General features: G+C 37.6%; 1 pseudogene; it reads left to right on the top strand.

Moving 5' to 3' along the window:
• The window catches only part of LOC144368925 (ATP-binding cassette sub-family A member 13-like), a 398,370-nt pseudogene that overhangs the window by 253,522 nt on the left and 131,231 nt on the right, over positions 1 to 13,617 (top strand).

Below are 13,617 nucleotides of genomic sequence, written 5' to 3' on the forward strand. Positions count from 1 at the left end.
CAGTCCTTCTGAAGGAAAAATGGAAAATTTGCATATGAATATTCTTAATGTATGATTCATTACACTGTAGAATGTCTCTCATACAAACTTTCCATGAGTTATGAGTCCTTTCACTCACATTCTGAATGTTTAGTTTATTCAATTTAAACACTCTTTAGAACATATACACTTCTCATACAATGACCAGATACTTTGCCTCTCTTGTTCCCCCCCCCCATACATTCTGTTCTGCTTGGAATTTTGCATGTGAATATCTTCTGAGTGATTTTCTTATTTCTGCTTAGTTACTTTTCTGAGGAGCTATTGCTCAGGACTCCTACAATGAAAGTCTACTTTGAGGTGGCATAATATGTTCCTAAAAGCAGATTAACTTCCTATTTCACTCATTAGACATTATCACTACCTGATGTAGGGACCAGCAGGGAAGGAAATCCAACAACTTATTTTCAGAACACAGTCCAATTTTAGAAAACTGTTCTTTAGAGGAAAAAAGAAAAAAAGCAAGAAAAGCTCTTTCATTGAATGAGGCCAAATCCTACATGCTAATTTTAAGTTCACCAGACAGTATGCATTGCTTAAAGAATTTAGAAAAGCACTCTCAAGTAAAGTCAGTATAGAGAAGAACTGATACAGGGTCTCAAGAACGTATTAAGCCTGTTTCTTTGAAACTCTGTCAATCAATCATTTATTGCCAAAATGATGCTATAAACAGCCACACACCATCAGCAGCATACTTGTGCTTATTGGGTTGGGCTGCTGTGAGCTTTCTTGGCAGGGCCTTGGAGTCCCAGCTGTGAGATGATCCTTAGCTGGTCTCCGGTTCTGCTTCCTGACACTCTTCTTCAGTCTGTCACTGTCACCCTAACCTCTACTTCCAGCCAAATGCTTTCTCTCCATCTCCCTCCAGGACTACATGTGAAGAGGATATTTGTAACTACGCCTTTGAGCAAGGTTTCAACTTGCCTGTAGGAAGCTGGACTCTAGGGCCTGTTTGCCTTTTACTTTGAGTCTAGCCTGATGGTATTTCTCTGTTGGGTCAGGGGTATTACACCCTGCAGAGCACTCTAGGCCTCTTATATTTATTTAATTCAGGTCCACAAGCCACTTCCTTGATTCTTGTTGAAACAGGCTGCTCTTTCTAAAATGAAATTGGGCAATAGCAGGGTACTAGGGAGCAATGCCTCCTAAGTTCCAGGCCCTTTTGGCCCCCTGAGACGATCCTTAAGCCCCATTATTCTTTTATGGTCTTAAACAAGGTCCTCACAGCCATACCCTTAATCTTTATTCTGAAGCCATATATTTCAACATTTTGCCTAGAAATTTCCAATCCAGTTTTTTGGGGGCATAATTTCTATCTCCTATTTTCAAAGTTTTCATAGGTGACAATTTAACCAAATGCTTTGATACTATATAATAGGGACCACTGTAGGCTTTTGCTGTCATTTATTTGAAAAAGTTTTCTTGCCACTTGTTTTCCAATCATTCCTATAGGTTTTCTCATCTATTTCTAAACTCCTTTAAGTGTTTTTATTTTTTAGTTTTTTAAAAAATTTTTTGGTCCTGGCAATTGAACCTAGGAGCACTTTACCATTGAGCTACTCCAGCAGTTCTTTTTTGATTTTTATTTTGAATCAGGGTCTCACTCAGTTACCTGGATTGACCTCAGTTACCTGGATTGACCTGGATTTGTGATCCTCCTGCCTCATTCTCTTGAGTCACTGGCATTACAATTTGCTGGGATTATAGATGTAGGCCACCTGTCCTGGCCTCTATGTATCTTTTTGTCACTTTATGTTATAACAATATCCCTCCCAGTGCTAATTATTCTATCAGTTATCTTTTCTCACAATAATGCTGTATAACAATAATTACCAACTTCATAGACCTTGACAATAGACATTTATTAGCCGATGGGTCTGGGAGATTCTTCTCCTTTAGGCCAGGTTGGGCTGTTCCTGTCTAGGAATGAGCATATGTGTGTGTGGTTGGCTGGCTGTTGGCTTGAGCTGCAATGATGGTTGGTGTTGTAATTTAAAATCTTTAAGATGGAGAGCATCCCTTTCATAATTAGAGGAGACATAGGATGAAAAACAGGTATTTTATTATTTGTAGGCCCAGAGGACACATGCATAGAGATGAGGGAGTGAAGAGGTTAGGGCAGGGGCCTGGGCCAGTGCCTTTGTTGGGTCTGGAATATTACCCAAACAGGTTTCCTACAGGGGGATATAACTGGTGGGTTCAAAGCAAGCAGGCACAAGTTCTAGGAGGTCACCCTGAAAACTGGTCACTGTGGCATATTTGCACCATTCGTAGGGGGATATGCGAACCAGGGGCTCAGTTAGGTATGCTTATCTCCTTGATTTGTTTTGTTCCATGGGGAAATAGTCACCAGGAGGAAGTTGTTTAAGGTAGACTTCTGAATCACCTGTGTTGAGAGAGTGAGAGGAGGTACAGAACGGGAATCAGTGTTGAAATTGACTGAACCTTCCTACTGGCCTGAAAATGAGGCTACATAAAATTATAGAAATGAACTAGAGAGTGTGTGGGGTGCTCAGCCATGCCTCTGTGTCTTACCTCCAGTGGGCCAGCCAGCCATGCTCTGTAGCAGAGGCACAGAAAAGGTTACAGGAACAGACCTGTGCTTTCAGAGCTCGGCCAGTATCTGTGGATCAAAGCCCATTGTGGGGCTGAGCACAGAGTTAAGAATGGGAAATTATGAAAGTCACATGGAAGAGGGCAGATTAATGAATGGTAAGGAACTGGGGCCATTAAACCATCAACACAAGCCTCAGATCCCAGAGAGGGTGAGGCAAGAAAAGCCGAGAAGGCAGGTTCTGGTCTCCCCAGTTCTACTCCACCAAAGAATACTTTAGATACTCTAGATACTACACTTTAGATACTATACCATTGTATTGTGTGTTTTTTAAGTGTAAACAAGTTACTCTGATTTTAAAATAAAGATTAAAACAAACAAATGAAACAAAATTTGAAAGCCCATGATCCAAGGCAAAAAGACTACCATTGTCTCTGCTATTTCTATCTCCAATTAATCAACTAAGGGACCAAGACTTGCATGGTGGAAGGTCATGGGCAGGGTAAGTGGGAGATTTCAGATCCAAAAGCAATGGGTTTTAGCTGTCCCTTGTCTCTGACCAAAGTCTAATTTCTGTTGATTTGTATCCTTTCCAGAAATATGGGATCTGTTCAGGTGTATCTTAGGGGATGTGATGTAATGGTGAGACCCCAAGGGATGATGGTACAGAGTTGTGTGGAAGACTCTCCCCATGTTGAGTGAAAGAGGTGGACGTACTTCTGACGTGTGGTGTATACTCTCAGTTCAGTGTTAACTAAAGGACTCACATTTTTCCTCTCCATTGCAGAATTGTAGGTTTAAATTGCTTTAGGAATTTTGGGGGGATCTCATACAATCCCACACTCTTTAGTCTAGCCTTGAAATCTTAGAGTGTTCTGAGTTCTATGATTAGTAGTTCTCAAGCTGTAGTCCTTCTCCTTGGAGTTTAAAAGATGATGGGCAAGGATTACTCTATGAACCTGTGAAAATATTTGAATAAGGAAATTAGCAATGTGAAAGAGACGAGCGGGGGGTCTGTTTCATGAATTGTTTATGAAGTGGAATGAGAAAGAGTTAGGGAGTATTGTCTTGTGTAGCAGGATTTTTTTTTTAATAATAAGAGCAATATTTAAATTACTCAGCTCTTCCTATCAACACAATAGCTATCACTCAGGATCCCACTTTAAAAATATTTGGGTTGGCAGGCAAGTGACTCGAGGACTGGTTCTTAATTTTGGAGAGACTTCTGTGGAAAACTTAGTTTTTCTGTGAGTTAACTCTCTGTGGGGTAGCTTTAATTCTTCAAAATGGTTTGTTACAAAAGACAGGATTGGCTAGAGAAATGAGCTCTTCATTCACTTAAATTAAGACCCACATGCGCTGGTTGATTCTTTATATTTCTTGAAGTTACCATGCTTTCCGGACCAAGCATATATTTTTCATTAAAATATTGATATCTTGAAATATAGGTACTGATAGTTTGATCAGTATTTTTTATGATACTTATGCCAATTTTAATAACAGCATCTTTCTCTTTTTTGTCTCCTATCAAACAGGCACTTTCTCCTATCCAAAAGGCACATGGCTGTATTCTCCATGCTCAGCAAATGTTCAATTCGATTTATTTTGAGAAATAATGTTCCACATTCAGTTATTAATTTGAAAGTAATCATTTTTTCTGATCATCTTCCACGCTTTTAATTTGCAGGTCAAATTTCATTAGCTTACCAACTGAGAAAGAAAAAAAAATGATGGGCTTCAGTTCCTTTTTCCCCTGTGACTATAATTATAGAGCAACATTCAAATTTGTTCTGGGGAAAATTAATCTATTTTTAGCTGTAAATTATATGCTTGAGATAAATATAAAATTAGCAGACTAGAATTGACTGCTCACTGTCAGCCACGCCACGACGTTACTTTGAGTCCTGCATTCAGGTGCTGTTGAAGCTAATTGACACATGCATTCCTGGGTCCCAGAATAGACTTAAAGAATAATTTCATGAGAGTTATTAAATAATTTCTCTTTTAGGTATGGTATAATCAGAAGGGTTTTCACTCTCTACCCTCCTACTTAAATCATCTAAGCAACATTATTTTGTGGCGACACTTACCCCCTGCTGTGGACTGGAGACAATACGGTAATGTTATTTTCATGTATTATTAGACTGTTTTCCTGAGAACAATATTTTTTAAAAATGAAAGAAATAGAAAAGGTTTTGAATAGGAAAGTGAAGAGTGGGAAGGTCTGTAGCAATAGTCAACCGATGTGTAAAGATATACAAATTGCAGGCTCTCTCTGATTCTGTGTGTATGTCATGAAACGTTGAACCTTCTTGAAACTGTGACCTCATCTGCAAGATGAGGTGAGCCAAAGGTGACTTGAGAGTTCTCTCTTCAAATGATTTTGTGGCTTTCACATCTTAGAGAAGCAAGGATGAATTCTCTTTTTAAAGACTATTGTATGGAATTCTGCAGTGTAGAATACTATCCACCCCTCTGTGTAATCATCAGGAAGGTGATTTATTATGGGTCCTCAACTCATCAATTAGCTATGTTGATCACTGACTGATTACTTATGCTTTCTTATTTTGGTAAATGACACAGATCCATTTCTGGAATCTGGAATTAATTTATTGGTTTAAGAGTATATTGGTTTTACTTGAATAGATAAAACTGTAATTTATCAAGTTAATTCAGTTTCTTAGGAAAAAAACAGGAAGGAGAGAAACAGGAAGTATAAGCAAAGATGGGCCTTATCCATTACAATTTATTCACAAAATGCATTTGTTGAAGCATTAATTCACATAGAAATCAATGATGAAAAATTACTCTGATAGGCTTTTACTTGACTCCAACCTTACCTTATGTTTCCACATTTGCTTTCCTTGCCTGCCAATTTTTTTTTTTTTGTGTGTGTGTGTATGAGTATGTGTATCAGGAATTGAATTTAGGACCTGGCACAGGACCTAGCACTGTACAAGTGCTCTTCCACTGAGCTATGCCCCCAGTCTGTTACCAGTTTTTTTTTAAAGAGAGAGTGAGAGAGGAGAGAGAGAGAGAGAGAGAATTTTTAATATTTATTTTTTGGTTCTCGGCGGACACAACATCTTTGTTTGTATGTGGTGCTGAGGATCGAACCCAGGCCGCACACATGCCAGGCGAGCACGATACCGCTTGATCCACATCCCCAGCCCTGTTACCAGTTTTTAAAAATAAAATAAATTTATTTTGCAGCACAGTAATCATTTCATAATCATAGGAGGTAATAAAAAACATCACAAATGAATATGACTAAGAGAAGCATAAAAGAAGTATAAAGTCATACAGAATAGGGACAGTAGAATGTCATTTTTAAGGAACAGAAATATACTAAAAATTCCATGAGATATTTGAATATCCAAGGTCTCAATTAAATTTTTATGTCAATTTAGAACATAGGCAATATTTGCTTCCTTTACTGATTAGAAAACTGATGTTCAGAAAAATCACCTATCAGCTGTGACTCTGAAAATGTTTGATTCTAAGTCCTTGATTGGATTCTATGTCTAGCTTATAGTGAGCCTTTGCTTTTCTATTCCATAAAGAGGGAGGTTACTTCTGCTGGTCATCTTCATGAAAGGGAGCAATTTACATCGGATCTTAAAGGACAGAAGGTTGAGGTCAGCAAACCATTCTGGGTCTAAGCAAGAGAAATCATAGTGTGCATTCAGCTTACCTGAAAGAGTCAGTTTGACCTCATTTTAAAGTTGAATAGAGAGAGAGATAATTGTTGATCCCTCTGGAAAGATCATTTGAGGTCAAGTTCTGCCTGACCTTGACCGCCAGGGTAAAGAGTATGAACTTTGAAAGCATTAGACAGTCTTTCCCATTATTTGAGGATAAGAATGGCATGATCAAGGTAATATGTTATGAACAGTGATTTGAAAGCCATAAATTAAATGGGAGAGTTGATAGCAATCATGTGACCTGTTGGAAGGATGCTTCTTACCATTTAGAGGAATCTACACAAGGCCAGGGTAAATCTGGAGAAAAAAAATATATATGATAAAGTTCAAACAGATGGGAGAAAAGGTTGGACACAAAGGACTTAAGAATCTAAAATATAAATCTGAGCTTTTTAAATTGAATGACTTACTGCTCAGTACTGATGGCACTGTAAGAAATGTCAGGAGGAAGAAACATTTTCAAGGAAGGGGCAAAATGATTTGCACGGGGTCAGAGGTGTTGGTTGATTCACACATATAGACAGAAATGTTCAATAGGATTCAGAAAACTAGAGAGAAAAGTTCAGCAGAGAAGTCTTCAGTAACCCTAGCCCCAACCTTAATAATAATTATAATAAAAGATAATGGTGGTCAATAAATGAGCTCCCACCCAGGTCAAAGATACAGAGAGAAAAGAGCCAGAGGCAGAACATAATTGGTAGAACACAGAGGCTGTAGCCCTAGAGGTAGACAGATCTTGGCCCAGAGGCCAGGGAAGTGCAGAGTTTCAAGAAGTGTAGGAAAAGGGTTGAGCTATTCCAGAGTCATCAGGGTGAATGAGAGTATCAAGATTTGGCTGCTCATCTGCATAGGACAAACCAAGTGAGTTATAGAAATGAAAATGATGGTAGAGGGAACACAGCAGAGAAAATAAAGGCTGTAGGAGACCAAACAGATAAACTCTGCTTTATTTGACTGTGGAAAGAATAAGAAGAGAAATTGTGTGTGTGTGTGTGTGTGTGTGTGTGTGTGTGTGTGTGTGTGTGTGTATGTATGTGTGCTTGCACACGTATGTGAGATAAGGAGTGATAGAAGGTTTCGGTAGGCTGATGAGATGAAGAAATATGTTTTGAACATTCAGGAATGAAAAGGAAGATTGATGGATTAAGATTTACAACCAGGCAGAGAAAGAACCTAAGTAAAGGGGTTTATCTTGAAAAGGTGGGCATATCTTCATGTGATACAGAGGGAGTGAAAAGAAGCCCATGGTGGAAACTTGGGAAATGAGAAAAATCGTGGAAATTTATGCCAACTGGTTTTGATCTCTATGAAAAGGAGGTAACACTAAAGTGACAGTGATGGAACTTGATAATTGTAAAACTCTGTAAAACTTTGACAGGGAGAATGTATGAGAGAGCAGATATTTATGAAATTATGTCTGAGAATCAAAGAAATGCTTATTTAAGCATACTATTCTTATTTATTTATTTATTTATTTATTTATTTATTTATTTATTTATTTATTTATTTATTTATTGGTATAGAGTATTAACTTTCTGCAGCATTGGTTGTTGGCCAGCTCCCTCCTGTTCTTCCTTCCCTTGGGTGTTCAGGGGAGGGAACAGAGTAGCTACTATTATCCTGGTCTCATTTAAGGTGAACAGGTGGAAATGAACTTTGCTATCAGAGTTTTTCTGCCACTAGATTAGAGATTCACAGCATTCACAGAGATGCAGATGCATTTTACAGATGAAGTAAGGAAGACTCATACATCATCAAGATATCAGGGTAGGAAGCATCAGGCCTTCACTTCCCCCATGGAAACATTAAATAAAAACACCTAGAAACTGACTCAATTAACTTTGTATGAGCTCTTTCAATCAAAAGTTCTACAATAAGCAATCATCCAATAAAGAAAAAGCAGAAAATTTCAGGGTATTTTTTTTTAATTTGCTCTTGTGTCTCCCTCCCTGGTGTAATCTGGTATGACTTGGGGGAAGTGGTGGCCAAATGCCCAGTTTCTTTCTTTGAGCTATGGTGTGTTCTGTGAAAATCATGGAATTGCAGACCAGCAGATGCTGGGGCAGGAGACTAATGATTAAGGAATGTAAAGAACTACTAAGGCCCAAGAAGAAGCAGGACCAAAACTCTTAAGAGAAATTAAGGTATTTAAAGATAGCCATGTGCATGGAGGAATTAGTAAAAACAAATCCACAGGCCTATGGAAAACATATGTGTAGGAAAGGCCTGAGGAGACTATGAACCTTTACTCCAGGTTGTTTAGGTAAGGTCTTCCCCTGCCCAGAGCCAATGTGTAACACTGGGGGAGGTGGTTATTTTGTTAGACACACAATTTTCAACAAAAATTTAATAAGGTTTCTCAAAATTTGGGGTTTTGTTATCGAACAGGTATAGTGAGGCCATCAGATCAGGAAACAATTGCCTTTGAAAAGATGGTTTATCATACTCACAGATACAATAAAGGGTCATGTCACACCAATCTGGGCCACAGGGGGAAGACCAGGGTTCATCAGGAGAGAGGGAATAGAAGAAAGATTTATGAGCAAGAGCATTTTTTATGTTTTTTTTTTTTTTTTTTTTTTTTTTCGGGAGTGAATGAGGCATATCAGGGTATGTAGATCTGGGATTGGATGGTTGTGTTAATTTCAGCAGGCTCTAGAGTGTAGGGGCTGTCCCTGTTGCTAGTATCTGGTCCTGGGGTGATTAGAAAGGGGAATAGTTACTCCAAATGTAAGAGGTCAGTGAAGGTTGTGGGGTGTAAAGTGTGGGTTCTGAATTGTATAGCCTGCATATGAAAAGACTCTGGAAGGTGAGTTGTGTGCTATCTCTAGGAATTAACTTGCCTAGGAAAGGGGCAGTCCCTCCAGGGTCAGCAAGGCCCTAAGATGTCAATAAATCAAAAATAAAGAATCAAAGCTGATTAGTACAAACAAAAAAGGAAAAATCCATCCAATAAAACAAAATAAATATTCAGATATCATTCCTGAAGTAACATGGGTACTGGATTTGCTTGAAAAAAATAGTTTTCATAAAACCATCTTAAATATGCTCAGGGAGCTAAGGAAAAATACAGTGAGCCAACAGATATCAGAAAAATAATATATGAATAAAATGAGAGTTTCGGTAAAAAGAGAGGAATTGTAAAAACAACAGAAAATCTTGAGCAGAAATACATAACTGAATTGAAAAGGGGTTTAATGACAGACTCAGAGAGGCAGGGGAAAAAAAAATGGACTTTGAAGTTGGGTCATTTGATACTGAGTCTGAGGAGCAAAAAGAAAAGGGGGAAAAAAGAGTCAAAAGTAAATACGACCAAAGAAACTTATAGGACAACCTCCAATAGACCAACACAATTCTATCAAGGAAATTTTTATAGCAAAAACAAAAGAAGAGGGAAGTTAATTTAAAAAACAAGATTCAAAAAGTTTTCAAATTTGAGGAAAGACATGAATATACAGATACTACAAGCTTCATGACCTGAACTCCAAGCAGGACAGAACCAAAAGACACACACCAAGACATTACAATCAAGCTGCTAGAAGACAAGGAGAGTATCCTGGAAGGAGCAAAATTAACTAATCATATATCAGGAATCTTCATCACTGTTATTAGTACATTTCTCAACAGAAACATTGCAGATCAGGCATTGGGATGATACATTTTCAGTACTGACATGTCAAGGAAATTAAACAAGAACTCAGTGTCTGGCAAAACTGTTTTAAAAATGAGAAGAAAATTTATACATTTCCAGATAAATAAAAGTTGAGGAAGTTCATTACTACCATGCCTTCCTACAAGAAATGCTAAATTGGAGTCCTTTAAGTTAAAATAAAGGGGAACGGTAGATAGTAATCCAGTCATATGAAAGTGTGAAGTTTCCCAGTAAAGCTCAACACATGTAGAAATATAAAAACCAGAATTGTAAATTTGACTTATAACTCCACTTTTTATTCTACAAGATTTAAAGTCAATAGCATAAAATATAAGTCTGTGCTACACAACATATTAAGATGTAAATTGTACATGAGGAATATAAAATATATGTGTGGGTGAGTGGAGCTATAAAGGAATAGATTTTTTTATATGTGATTGAAATTAAGTCAGAATAATTTTCAAATTGCTACAACTTTATGATGTGATATATAATTCCCATGGTAACCACAAAGGAAATATCTGTACTATATACACAAAAGGCAATGAAAAGAGAACAAAAACTTGTCACCATAAAACAATCAACTATTCAAAAAGGAAGGCATTAAAGGTACAAAGAGGCACAAAATCTCTGTACCACATATAGGTAACGAATAGGAAAATGGCAACAGAAAGTACTTGCCTCATAGTAATTACTTTAAATTTAAATACATTAAACTTGCTTGTCAAAAGACATAGATTGACAGAATTGATAAAAGTAAAGATGATCCAGCTTCATCCTGTCTACCAGAAACTCAGTTTTGATCTAAGGACATTTATAGATTTACTGTAAGGATGAGGAAAAAATATTACATACAAATAGTAACCAAAAAGAGTAGCAACAGATATACAAATATCAGATAAGATGAATTATAAATTAAAAATATAGTTTCAGAGATAAAGAAAGGCATTGTGTAATGGTAAGAAGGTCAATGTACCAAGATGATGTAACAGTGATAAATAAATTCCAAATACCAGAGGTCCTAGATATAGAAAGCAGACATGCACAGAATTCAAGGAAGAAACAGACAGCTCAACAATAATATCAGGAGACATTAATACCATACTTTCAAAAATAGACAGAATTACCAGGCAGAAGATCAGTAAGGAAATAGAGGACTTGGATCACTGGGGCCAATTTGACCTATCAGACATTTACAGAACACTGTGCCCAACAATAGCAAAGTACACATTTTTGTCCAGTGCTTATGGAACATTCTCCAGGGCCAACCATATTTTAGTTCACAAAATAAGTTTTAATAAATGCAGGAGGATTGAAATAAGTCAAAGTATCTTTTTTGATTACAGTGGAATGAAACTAGCAATACTAGCAGAAGAAAAAGTAGAAAAATTGCATAACATTCAGGAATCAATCAATAAATACACTCTTATACAACCAGTGAATTAACGAACATATCCCAAGGGAGATTATAAAATCCCTCAAGACAAATGAGAACATAATAGATAAGAACCTATGGGATGAAACAAAAGCAGAACAATGGGGGAAAATTTATAGCTGCACATTATTATTTTAAAAAGGAGTAAGGTCTCAAGCTGGCATGGTAGCATGGCTGCAATTCCAGCAACTCAGAAGGCCGAGGCAGGAGAATTGCAAGTTCAAGGTCAGCCTCAGCAATTTAGCCAGGCCCTAAGCAACTTAGCTAGACCCTATTTCAAAAAATTAATTCATTTAATTTTTAAAAGGGGTTGGGATGTGACTTAGTGATTAAGTGCCCCTAGATTCAATCACTGGTACCAATAGCAAAGAAAGAAGGAAGGAGAGACCAAGAGGTGGGGTGGGGGAAGGGGAGGAAAGGGGGGTAGGGGAAGGGATAGGGAGAGACCACAGAGAAACTACATCTTAAAGAAATAAAGGTCTCACCTAACTTTAAATTTATCACCTAACTTTACATCTTCAGAAACTATAAACAATGTAGGAATTAAGCCTAACACACTTAAATTGCAAGGTAATAATAAAGCTTAGAGCAGAGATAAACAAAATAGAGAAAAGAAAAATGACAGAAAATCATCAAAATCAAGAGTTGGTGCACTGAAAGAAAAAAAAGACAGATTGGCTAAGGAAGAAAAATGATTTAAAATAACTAAATCAGAAATAAAAGGAAGAAAATTACTACTTATTATTTTACAGAAATCAAGAGGATTTCACAAGCGTTATCAACAATTGTACACCAACTAAGTAGATAACCTAGATGAAATGGATAGATTGCCAGAAAAGCACACCCTACATAAGTGAAGCATGAAGTATTTCAAAGTATAAATAGACTCAACAGTTACAGTGTAATGGTATAATAATGATGTAATTTTCTGCACAGAGTGACATGAGAACTCAGGTGACTGCCACTGTCTAGTCTGGGGTAAGCAGAGTCCTTGTGGAGAACAGGATCTTTCATTCATGTCTTAAAGGATTAGTGGGATTCAGGCAATTTGCTTAGAAAGAAGGAGTGGGGATAGGAGGAGACTAAGTGGGAGGTAGATGCTGTAGAAGGGCATTCCAGGCAGGGTAAACACATCTGAGAAGCCTTCGGATTGGGGCATAAGATATGCCGCCATCAGCATCTGCAGGTGGTCCAGGCAGGGAAGTGACAGGAGAGCCAGGACTGTGGGCTGAAGCTCCTCTTCAGCCATGGAGATGAAGACTTTATCACAAGAGCAGAGAAGGGTTCTGTTGTATCAGCATAAGTAGGTTTATATTTTGAGGAGAAGGATGAAGAAGATTCAGTAATGCATGACCTTTGTTTTATGAAATGCAAACCACTGGTTACAGTAATTGGAATTCCCCCTCCCAAATGATAGAATGGTGCTACCACCAATATATATTTTAATTCATAGGAGCTTCCATTAAACAAATAAGACTAAAGTTTGACTCTGGGTATAAGCCATGATCCTAAGCCTTGCACTTGCTTGAATCCCTGTCTGGGAACACCTGAGCAATGTTGATTTAGGTGCTGACCTCACTAGGTTGGATCCCATCTGCAATGCTTCCCAAGTTACCAGACGATGCTCATCTCAGAAGCATCTACTGAAACAAGTGGGGTTGTCATTTGTTGAAAGTTGCTTTGACTTAAAAAATACATTTATTTTCAGTTAATAGAAATTTCTTTAAAGGTATTTTACTTGATTTTGTCAAAATTTCAATTCTAATTCGACTTACTTATGCAGTCAGCATGGGAAAGGAAGGTTTGTGCAATGAATTGGGAACATAGGAGACAAAGCACCATAGGAGGGTTTTTTGTGAGTTATTAGTCAAAACATTTATTAAGAACTCCTAGTAGTAGGGCTCTGAACAGAAATATTTCATCACATTCTTTGATGTTTGCCTGTGCATATGAGAAATGGACAGAGCTGTAAGTCAGCCTAATAACTATAATGAAACCAAAGTTTACCCTGATAAGGAACTTGAAAACACAAGCTGTATCTTCCTTGTGGTTTTGGCCCCAGCAGCTCTAGAGCATCGGACTATGGAGGCATCCCAGCAATCAGAGCTGAATGCATGGGTGGGTGTGTTACACAGATAACACATGACACTTATCTTCTGATGGCCCTGTGATGGAATCTCAGCAGATGAAGACATTCCTTTTTGGAGATGAAGGAACTTTCTGAATCCAAATG

Source organism: Ictidomys tridecemlineatus, chromosome 12 (assembly GCF_052094955.1).
Source record: "Ictidomys tridecemlineatus isolate mIctTri1 chromosome 12, mIctTri1.hap1, whole genome shotgun sequence".
Lineage (NCBI taxonomy): Eukaryota > Metazoa > Chordata > Mammalia > Rodentia > Sciuridae > Ictidomys > Ictidomys tridecemlineatus.